The following is an 11,533-nucleotide window of genomic DNA, read 5'->3' as shown; positions in this document are numbered from 1 at the left end:
GTGATGCCAGGGATCCAACTGGGGTTGGCCATGTGGAAGGCAAGAGCCTCAACCCCTGTATTCTCTTTTGGTCCCACAACCAATAACTTTTTGTTTTGCTTTGTTTTGTTTCTTGCTTTTTGGGTCACACCCAGCGATGCACAGGGGTTACTCCTGGCTTTGCCCTCAGGAATTACTCCTGGCGGTGCTCAGGGGACCATATGGGATGCTGGGGATCGAACTTGGGTCGGCCTCGAGCAAGGCAAATGCCCTATCCGCTGTGCTCTCGCTCCAGCCCTCACAACCAATAACTTTTTTTATAATCTATTTATTTTAAATTAGTGAATCACCGTGAGGGTACAGTTACAGATTTATACATTTTTGTGCTCATGTTTCCCTCATACAAAGTTCTAGAACCCATCCCTTCACCAGTGCCCATTCTCCACCACAAATAAAACCAGCATCCCTCCCACCCTCCCCAATCCCATCTCCCCCCACCCCACCCTGCCACTTTGGCATGGTATTCCCTTTTGTTCTCTCTCTCTAATTAGGTGTTGTGATTTTCAATAAAGGAGTTGAGTGGCCATTGTGTTCAGTCTCTAGTCTACATTCGGCACGCATCACCCTTCCCCCACATGGCCTCCGACCACATTTTACTTGGTGTTCCCTTCTCTATCTGAGTTGCCCTCTCCCCAAACAATGAAGCCAGCCTCCAACCCATGGAGTCAAACTCCTGGTACTTATTTCTACTATTCTTGGGTATTAGTCTCCTACTCTGACACAACCAATAACTTTTAACAAGAGTTTGTGACTTGCACTTATGACAAGTGCTTGTTCCTTCCAAATACAGAGGTTTCTGGGAGATCATGCCTAGCTCCAGCCATGGTTTAAAGCAATGTTTTGAATTCCCGCACTCAGAACCTGTTTCTGAGCCATGTGAAGAAAATTCTTTTTTTTCTCCATCATCACATTTTCTCTGTACAAAATCATTCATCTGGGGGCTGAGGAAACCCCATAAGAACTTGACTTTCTTGACATCCATACATGCAGAAGGATCTGTTTGGTGGCAGAACTCTTTAGCCAGTGCAGCAGGCCTCTGTTAACTTGGGGCTATTAAAAAAATCCAGGGTTTCCATGCATGGCCTGCCTAGCAAACATGTAGTCATGAGTTTGGTCCCAGGTGTCATCTATTGGGAACAAGCTGTCTGGGACCTCAGGTACTGCAATTGAATGTATGATGGCTGGAGCACCACAGCCAGGTATGTGAAAGCACCACCACTAGAGTGGGAAAACCCCGGCGAGTACCACAGCTAAGAGTATTTGACCTTTGATAAGCACAACCAAAAAAAATGAAAGGGGAAGGGCTAGATCATGATTTAAAAAATCATACCCATCATCAAAGGATGCAGATCTGACCCAAAGGGGAATGACTCGAAGCATGCAGCAGGCTGGAAACTGGTTAACCCTGCAAAGCTGAAGAAGCAGAGGCTAATTTCTTGGGGAAATAACCTACACAGACACCATTGGAAGCCAGGGGCACGTCTGTTAAAGAAGGCCATGACCGGAGCAATAGTAACAGTAGGTAGGCTGCTTGCCTTGCATGAATGAGGTCGACCTGGGTTCAATCCTTGATACCATATATGGTCCCCTGGGCTCTATCATAGTAATCTCTGGGTGCAGAGCAAGGAGTAAGCCCTGAACACAGCAGAATGTGGCCCCAAAACAAAAAAAAAAGAAGAAAAGGTGGTCAAGTGTGACTATAGAAAAGTGGATGAGATTTCCTGAGGGGTTATTCCTCTGGGTTGTAAAACTGTTGATCACTGCTAGAGGCGTATGAATTACATTTAGCGTTTGCATATTTGTGCTTAGTGGCTACTCCAGCTCTGTACTCAGGAGTGAATCATGGTGGTACTCAGGGGCCACATTCAGTGGCAGAGATTGAACCAGAGTTGACTATGTATGACACGTGCCTTCTCCGCTATTTTTTCTCTGAAGCACCTGTGCATTGACCTTATTTCCACAAATCCTGTGCCTGAATGTGCTGTGGCCAGACCTAAGGAAAAGAGGTACAGTGTGGGGGAGGGGGAGAAGCTGTTCTAAGGAGAGTGGCTTCAGAGTTGGTAGTGGAGGAAGGGAACACAATATAGGACAGGGTAAGAAAAGCGATGGCGGGGGGGGCGTCTTGAAAAATAAAGTAATACCTCCCTGATAATGTGGCATATTTTTCTATAGTGACATTTGAAAACATTTGACAGCATCTCATGACTGATGAAGCTGGGCACCCCTAAGGTGAGCTATATACTCAGAAGAGTGACTGGAGTATACAATGTCCCAAGACGCTAGGTCTTTCCACAAATCTACCCCAACTCACATCCACTGCTGCACAGTAGTCACTCTTGTATCACTCTCGTTCCCCCGCCCCGCCTCCGTTGTTCATCAAGTTGCTTAAGCGGGCACCAGTAACATCTCCATTGTGAGATTTTTTTTTTTGCTTTTTGGGTCACACCCGGCGATGAACAGGGGTTACTCCTGGCTTTACACTCAGGAATTACTCCCAGCGGTGCTCAGGGGACCATATGGGATGCTGGGAATCGAACCTGGGTCGGCCGCGTGCAAGGCAAACGCCCTACCCGCTGTGCTATTGCTCCAGCCCCTCCATTGTGAGATTTGTTGTTACTGTTTTTGGCATATCAAATACGCCACGGGTAGCTTGCCAGGCTCTGCCATGTGGGCGGAATACTCTCGCTAGCTTTCCGGGTTCTCCGAGAGGGATGGAGGAATTGAACCCAGGTCGTCCACGTGCAGGGCAAACACCCTACCTGCTGTGCTGTCGCTCCAGCCTATTCTACTGATATCACTCCAGCTGGGCACAGTAGTCAAGGCTACTAAACCCCTAAAGTTCTTGACCAAAGCAAGGACCATTCATACTCCCCATTCACCTAGATCCATGCAAATACACCAGTCTTGTGTGAGGTGGCACAGAGGAAATTATATCCTTCCACGGGGACAACTAGGAGTTCAGCTATGCTTCTCCAGTCTCACTGAGGAAAAGGGACACGAGGCCCATCTATAAGGACAATTTCCAAAGCTAGTATCTCAAAGGCATTGCCTTAAAACATGCCTACCCCTACTCTAAATGTGAGTGGTTGACTTCTGCTATAGTCTGTCTCTTGTAGAAAGTATAAAACAGTCAAACCAAATGTGGGCATGCCTTTTGAAAAAAAATCTCCAAAGATCTTCACAGAAACAAGCCAATATTTTTCCCAGAGCTCTTTGGTTGTTTATTATTTTTTAAAGTATTTCTTGGCAACACATAAAAATCTGCAAGGAAATTTTTGTTAGAAACATCTGAAAACTTCCATTTCCAGTGGAAGCAACTTCAAAGGCTCTGCCACCTAATCACTGAGCAAACAGTACGTGAGTCCAGTTTGGAGTCAACGGAAAACGCTTTAGAATATTTAGAGTTGCCTAAAGATAGAAAACACCATTGTAAGTACTGAGATCCGTATCACTGGGGGTGTTCAAACTGATTGGGCAAACGCTTAGCAGGATTAATGTAGAGAATAACCAATTGCCAAGATTCAAGATTGACCCAATAACCTATAAGAAACACTGGGACTTGAGATGAACTGTCATATGTCTAGAAGGTGATGAACTGACATTCTGCTGTTTAATATTTTATTTATATTTGGCTCTGGGGCCACACCTGGCATTGACCGGAACCTACTCCTGGCTCTGCACTCAGGCATCACTCCTGTTGGGGCTCCAGGGACCATACGGGATGCCAGGGATTGAACCTGGGTCGGCTGTGTGCAAGGCAATCAAATGCCCTACCATTGTACTGTCGCTCTGGTCCCTGTTGTTCTATATTTTAGAATACTTTAAGTTCAGTGATGTTTTCTATCCCTGTCTAAGTAGTGGATAGTTAATGCACTGATGTTGTGTTCCACTTCTCAACTCCAAATATAGCAAGAGTGCCATATGCAGCTATTAGCATTAAATAACCCATGGTAGCACACCAGTGTAGCAAATCCAATGGCTGACCTACTAAAGAGCGTCTCCTTCCACCTTGTTAATCCTCTTATTTGTTTGATGTTTTTCAGGTACAATTGTTTTCAACCAAGGGCATGAATCTCGCTTAGCCTTTATATTCAACAGCATAGGGCATGTGAGCTGATTCTTGGGAATGAGAAATGAGATGATAGCTGCAAGAAGATACCTAGTAGGAAATATTTCTTAGCTCTTCCCAAGATCCTTGAGGGGGAAAAAGTAGTCTCACTGTTTCGTTTTTTTGTCTTTTGGGTTTTGTTGTTGTTGTTTGCTTTTTGGGTCACATCCATTGATTCTCAGGTGTGTTATTCCTGGCTCTGGACTCAGGAATTACTCCTGGTGGTGCTTGAGGGACCATGTGGGATGCTGGGGATCAAACCCAGGGAGACCATGTGCAAAGCAAACACCCTACGCGCTGTACTATCGCTCATGCCCCAAGTCTCACTGTTACACACTCAGACAGTGGTGTGTGAAGACCTAGTATTGTAGCCATGTAGTGTAGCCACAACTGTTTCACCCACCTCTTCTCATGCTTTATTTAGGTTTTCCAGGCATCTTTAACCAGGTGGCATGCTAGTCGATGTGATGCAGATGGCAGAGCAGAAAGATAGAAATACAAATCCTTGTGAGCAATATTGAACAATTCACTGCCTCATAGCTTTTTGTTACAATTTCTAAATCCTGTATTGCTTAGATGATTTTGATCTAGGTTCATGCTTGGAGTCAAGAGCAGCTTAACTCACCCCATAATCTCTGATGGGATCTTGCCTTCTCAACCTGAGACAGAGACATAGATCTTAATCTATGTGTTTGGGGTCAGAAGGCTGTAGGATGGGCAGACAAGGTGTATAATTAGACTCCCCTTGTCCCTCCAACAACTGATGTATAAGGATTACCATCCATTTTTCCTTATTTGACCTTCCTCTGGGGTATGGTCCGTCTCAGAGGGCTTCTTTTTTAATATTTTTTAAATTTTATTGAATCACCATGAGATAGTTACAAGCTTTCATGTTTGGGTTACAGTCTCACAATGATCAAACACCCATCTCTCCACCAGTGTACATTTCCCATCACAAATATCCCGGGTATACCCCCCCTTTCCCACCCTCCCCCTGCCTCCATGGCAGACAATATTCCCCATACTCTCTCTCTACTTTTGGGCATTATGGCTTGCAACACAGACTCTGAGAGGTCATCATGTTTGGTCCATTATCTACTTTTGGCATGCATCTCCCATTCCGACTGATTTCTCCAGCCATCATTTTCTTAGTGATCCCTTCTCTATTCCATCTGCCTTCTCCCCTCTGCTCACGAAGCAGTCTTCCAGCTATGTGGCAATCCCCTTGGCCCTTATATCTAACGTCCTTGTGTGTCAACCTCATGTAATGCTACCCTACACTCCACAAATGAGTGCAGTCCCCTCAGAGGACTTCTTAATGGTTTTTGAGATCATGAGACATCTATGTGCAAAGCAAATGCCTTGCTTTTACTACTCTTTCTGGCTCAAGGGAATTTGATTATTTTATATGATGAAGGCTACCACCTTCTTTTGTTGTAACTGTCCTATTGCCAATTTCCTCACTCTTGGTGAGTTCCACCAGAAGGGACAAGAAATCAGGCTGGAGAGGTTGCACATGTGTAAGATACTTGTGTTGCATGTGGCTGACCCTGGTTCAATTCCTGGGGCCACATAGGAACCGCTGAGCTCTCCCAGGAGTCACTCCTGAGCACAGAAATAGGAATAGCCCCTGAGCACCTCCAGCTATGGACCCCAACCCCCACCTCCATAAAACACCCTATTACTGCCTCAAAACTTCATGTGGGTTTGGAGATACACACAACTAGAGCCAAACTGGCTTTCATGGGAGATGGCTCCTAACCAAGGGCCAGGTTCTCTAGGGCCCTAATCTTTGGAGTCAGCTTCAACCTCATGTAGATCTCCAAAGTCTTTGATCAAATAGAAATTTCAATTCTCCAAGAGGAAACTTGAGTACAGAGTTTTTAGACCCCCACAGAATATCCTCCATTAGCCAATCATCTTGACCTTCACCAACTACTTTCAGCTGCTTCTCACTTTCTCGAAGGCCTTGGATTGAATCGTTTGATTTGCACAGCTTTGAGTTCTCTTTGCAGGCTGGCAAGGCATTACTTGGCTTCATTTGAGGACAGAACCTCAATTACTGCAAGTCGCAGCTGTTTCTCTCTGGACCTTCTATCAAAGCCAGAGTCAAGGGGTCGGAGAGACAGTACAATGGGTAAGGCACTTAACTTGCATGGTGGCTGATTTGGGTTTGATTCCCAGCTCGACATACGGTCTGCAGAGCCCAGCAGGAGTGATCCCTGAGTTCAGAGTCAGGAGTTAGCCCTGTATTCAGAGCAACCAATAATAAAGTTCCCAGTTACCTTGTGGGGTAGGACATGGCAAGTTAAAATCTCATCACTCAAGATTTTTTGGTTTTAACATGGTGATTCAATAAAAGAATTTAAAAAAAGATTTTTTGGTTTTAGATGTTGTCTTTTTTTTTGGTGGGGGGTGTCACCCATGCTGGTATTCTGGGTTACTCCCCACCGGTGGTTACTCTGGGGTTCATGCAGTGCGAAGGGTCAAACCCAGATCACCAGCATGTGACTGTACATTGTTACTTCTGGCCTTAGTTATCTTTCTCAAATCACACTTGGTTGACCAGAAAAAAACACTTGTTCAAACTACCCCTGTAGAGTAATGATTGCTACCTTGGTTCTTTGTGTCCAATCTCTGACCTGGGTGTACCTTTAAAGGTGGAATCTTGTCGAGGGCTCTTTAGGAAGCCCAGATTAAATTCACGGGGCCTTGTTTTATCCCAAGATGTATTTACCTCCTTACAAAGCTCCAGCTGATTAGGCAGGAATGAACTTTCCCTATGTAAATCATGGGACTTTTTCGCAACAGATTGTGTTTGCTGAAGTGTCGCGCAAGTTCAACCTTCCCAGCAATGCAACTGCCAGGCGCCTGCACGTTTTCCACCAGGGTCACATGAGGCCATCCTGGAGACAGTAGACAGGATCACTTCATGTCGGTTTCACTTTTCTGTTTTGTTTTTAAGCCACTCCTGGTGGTGCTGTGGGAGGGTTCATGCAGTGCGAGGAATCAAACCTGGGACTTCCGCCTGCAGTGCATGATCTGGGACCCGTTGAACTCTAACTCCAGCCTTACTGTTAGGTTTTCAAGAAGTGGCCCAGAGAGGACCATATGGTCTGCAGACTTTATCACCCGAGCACTTTCTCCTTTGAAGCGGACCAAGAAAGTGGTCGTGGTGTGATGGGAGCATACTTTATCATCATCAGACTTGGTTTCCAGATGGTTCTGGACTCAGATTGGTCAAGTAAGGCCAACCGTGCCTACCATGCTCACCTGGCCATCCCTCAATTCTTTGCCTGGCAAGCCCCACATATTCCATCCCTTCCTGAAGATTTGGAGAAAGGAGACTAAGAGGGAAATAGAAAGTCGCTCTGGAAATATACAAGTTCTGGTACCAGGCCAACTTCTGTTCCCAATCTGCATCTTCACTGTCCGTCACACTTGGACAAGTTACCTGACTTTTTGGAGTCCTTTTATTCATCTGCATAATGCAGGGATTTTTGCTCTACAAGATTGCGAGCAAATCTACATGACCCAGCCAGTGTCACACACACACACACACACACACACACACACAGATTCTTCCCTGCTGCTTTGTCCATCTGGTTCTCACAGGCACAAACAGCCAATCAGTTTTTCTTCTTAACTACAAATATGTCCAAATAGGGTCTGGAGTCCTGTGTGTAGGGCGTTTGCCTATGGTCCTCCAAGTCTGTCAGGAATGATCCCTGAGCACAGAGCCAGGAGTAATCAATTCCTGAGCACCGCTGGGTGTGGTTCCCAAACCAAATACACAAACACCCAATAAAAATATTGTTGTTGTTGCCAGAGATTGTTGCAAAGTATTCAGAATAGCGATTTGTTATATTTTAAAAGAAATGAGGACAAATATTCCGAAGACTCATAGAATATAAAGACAAACGCAGGTCAGGGAGAGAGTTCCAAGACACTAGTTTGAACAGAAGCAATCCAGGCACCCAGAATTCAAGCCCCTCACACTATATAGTCCCTCAAGCGCTACTGGGTGTGGACAAAAGCCCCACACTGTACAAGGACTAATTCAGGGATGGAGAGACATGCTTTGCATGTGGGAGTCCTGGGTTCAATCCCCTGAGCACAAAGCCGGGAGTAATCCCTGAGTACCGCCGGGTGTGGTTCCCAAACCAAATACACACACATACATCCAATAAAAACCTTATTGGATCCTAGATGGCTCCATAAGAACCACCAAGTATGGCCCCAATACCCACCCCTGCCCCCAAAGAAAAAAATTAATGTAGTGAAAGGCTAGAGGCCCTGATACATGTTTACAAAATCATTCATTCATGATTATGCCCAACTTGATACCCACTGTCCAATGCAGGGAGTCACCAAGGACATGTGAGGCTACAGCAGCTTTAAGTTCTTAACAGTAAAGCAGAAAAGTGATTGCAGGTAGTGGTAAGTCATAGAAATTCTAGCTGGGATATATTGCGTGTGAGAGAGCATGTATCCATGCATGTATACTTTTCTTGGAAGCAGACTTACATTTCCTATTATATTTTCCCTCAGCAGACTTTAAAATTAGTCTGTATTCCACAAGTGCTCACCACTGACAGCAGGACAAAGGCAGACCCTTAAGCGATGAGTCAGTAGGACCTGAGAGTAGGTGTTCAAAGGTACACAAAATCTGTGGGCTAGGGATAGTGCAGTGGGTAAAACTTGCTTTGCATGTGGCCAACTTGAGTTTGATCCCTGGCACTCCATATAGTCCTCTGAGCCATGCCAAGAGTGATTTCTGAATGCAGAGTCAGGAATAAGCGTGAGCACTGCCGGGTATGCCCCCTGAAACAAAACCACACAAAATCAACCAGCGTTGGCGAGGATGTGGGGAGAAAGGGACTCTCCTTCACTGTGGTGGGAATGCTGACTGGTTCAACCCTTTTGGAAAACAGTATGGACGTTTCTCAAGAAATTAGAAATTGAGCTCCCATTTGACCCAGCAATATCATTTCTAGGAACATATCCCAGAGATTCAAGAAAGTATACTAAAAATGACATCTGCACTTGTATATTCATTGAAGCACTGTTTACAATAGCCAGAATCTGAACAAAAAAAAAATAAACGAGTGTCCGAGAACAGATGACTGGCTAAAGAAACTTTGGTATATCTACATAATGGATTGTTATGCAGCTGTTAGAAAGGATGAAGTCATGAAATTTGCACATAAGTGGATCAATATGGAGAGTATCATGTTAAATGAAATGAGTCAGAAAAAGAGGGACATAGAAAGATTGCACTTGTTTGTGGAATATAAAGTAACAGAATGGGAGACTAAATCCCAAAAATAGTAGAGATAAGTACCAGGTGAATTGCCTCACAGCTTGAAAGCCGGCCTCACATGCTGGGGGAAAAGGCAGCTCAAATAGAGAAGGGACCACCAAGTTAAGGGTGCTTGGAGGGCCCATTCGGGATGGGAGATGCATACTGAAAGTAGATTATAGACCGAACCTGATGGGCACTTAGTACCTCTATTGCAAATCACAATACCCAAAAGGAGAGAGAGAGCAAAAGGGAGTGCCCTGCCACAGAGGTGGGGGGGTGTGAAGTGGGGGTGAAGGGATACTTGGATCATTGGTGGTGGAGAATGGGCACTGTTGGAGGGATAGGTACTCAATCATTGTATGACTGAAACACAAGCATGAAAGTTTGTAAGTTGGTAAATGTACCTCATGGTGATCCACTAATAAAAAATCATTTAAAAAAATAAACAAAATCTGTGTGGAGGAACATGGTACGTGTGCATCTATGGACAGAATACTTTGACCTTGTCATGTAATAAACACAGTAACAGGATAATGAGGGAACTGTTGCAAAACTCCCCCACCCCCGCCACTAAGGATCAGAGAACAAGACCCTCAAACCTTTTAGACAGCACATGGGGTCTGAACTTTGTGCTTTCGGTGGGAGGGGATGTTGTGGCCAAACCTGGAAGTGCTCAGGGGTTATTCCTGGTTCTGCACTCAGGAATTACCCCTGGTAGTGCTTGGGGGACCATAGGGATGCCAGGGATCAAACCCGGGATGGCTGCATGCAAGGCAATTGCTCTACCCACTGTACTAAAACTCTGGCCCATTGCCTTTATCCTTGATTGATGCCTAATACTTTTATCAGCTTTTTTTTCTTTTTGGGTCACACCCGGCTAAGCTCAGGGGTGACTCCTGGCTCTGCACTCAGGATTCACCCCTGGCGGTGCTCAGGGGACCATATGGGATGCTGGGAATTGAACCCGGGTTGCCGTATGCAAGGCAAACGCCCTATCGGCTGTGCTATTGCTCCAGCCCCTCTTTTATCAGCTTGAACCTGGTAGGATGGATGAAAAATTTTTTTCTTTTCCATAGTACTTTTTTTTCTGATTTTATAACATTTTTAGAAGAAACACCGAAAGTTTAGCCTGTGAATATGGCCAAAATGGTAGAGCTCTTGTCTTGCATGTAAGGTCTTGGGTTCATCTGACATCGACCCCCTCCCCCAGAACCCCACCCTCACCTAAGTAATGTAATTTTATTGTGCATATGAACACTCATGCAGAGGCAGGGATTTCCATCAACTTGACGAATTCTGAATGTCAAGTCTCGACCAGCATTGATGAGTACAAATTCAACATTACATGAAAACAGAAGTTGACCTATGGTTTCCATATTCTTGTCCTTTCAGGATTTTGGGCCACACCTGGCAATGCTCAGATGTGACTCCTGGCTCTGAACTCAGGAATTACTCCTGGTGGTGCTCAGTGGACCGTATGGGATTCCAAGATGAAACCCAGGTCAGCTATGTGCGAGACAAGCACTATACCTGCTGGACTCTGACTCCGGCTCTAATTTCCATATTCTAAAGATTCCGGAGTCAGAGAAAGAGAGAGAGTACAGGGTTAAGGCACTAAGAGTATGGAAGCTGAACACCATCAGGAGTAATTCCCCCATTACAGAGCCAGGAATAAGCTTGAGTACTACCAGATGTGGCCCCCACACAAAATAAAAACAAAACCCCAAAGCTTAAAGATTCCTGGCTCATTGAATAGATCATTCACACAGGAACAAAGCTCTCACTATGCATCTTGCTTTTCTTCTCTCCATTATGTAGTGCAGATGCTACTTCAAGTCATTTGGGCCTAAGGAGGTATTGAGAATTTTGGTAACAGAACAGAAGATGAGTTAAGTCCAGGCCATGGCAGTTCTTTTGAACCATTCCTAAGCAGTGTATGTTTTTATTCAGGGAGTTCAAGCATGATATTCGAACAAACTACTCAGAAGGAACCTTACCTGGGGGCGGGGAGGTGAAGACAGATTACAGGGGGTAAGGCACTTGCTTACAGGCAGCAGGCCCTGGTCTGATGATCCCCATCC

This window comes from Sorex araneus, chromosome X, assembly GCF_027595985.1.
Source record: "Sorex araneus isolate mSorAra2 chromosome X, mSorAra2.pri, whole genome shotgun sequence".
Taxonomy (NCBI): domain Eukaryota; kingdom Metazoa; phylum Chordata; class Mammalia; order Eulipotyphla; family Soricidae; genus Sorex; species Sorex araneus.
Note: the sequence above shows the minus strand (reverse complement) of the source record.